This window comes from Aplysia californica, unplaced genomic scaffold (assembly GCF_000002075.1).
Source record: "Aplysia californica isolate F4 #8 unplaced genomic scaffold, AplCal3.0 scaffold00445, whole genome shotgun sequence".
In the NCBI taxonomy this organism is placed as follows: Eukaryota; Metazoa; Mollusca; class Gastropoda; order Aplysiida; family Aplysiidae; genus Aplysia; species Aplysia californica.
The window spans coordinates 246,548-247,074 of record NW_004797715.1 but is presented as its reverse complement, the minus strand read 5'-3'; positions in this window follow the sequence as shown (position 1 = coordinate 247,074).

The window sequence follows — 527 nt, the reverse complement described above, 5'->3', positions numbered from 1 at the left end:
TGTCGCCGGGGCCGCAGGTGTCCTTGTTGAGCGGGCAGCTCTGTGGCCTCTGCATTGGTCGGGGGCTGAACTCCTCGTACGACAGACCGAATTGGGACAGATCCAGGCCCAAGTCTGCCAAGTCTACAGAAAGTGGAGGGGGATAAAAAAAAAGGGGGGTGGATGGTTGGATGGGGAGGGATATACAGGGGAATTATTAAATTGTGCATGTTAGACGCCCCTTTGAGATGGTTTAGATATTTTAAGAAGTGGGCTTCCTTTTCCCTGCAGCTTTAGAAAAAAAGCAATAGCATGAATATGAAACAATGACATGGGATTGTAAAGAGGAGAAAATTCTCAAACCTAATGACTGCTGAACGTACATCAATAATAGCAGCGACAACATTAACAACAGCAACAACAACAACAACAACAACAACAACATCAACAACAACAGCAACAACAACATCAATGACAACTACAACATCATCAACAACAGCAACAACAGCAGCAGCATCAGAGTTGTTGATTGAACACATTGTACACGC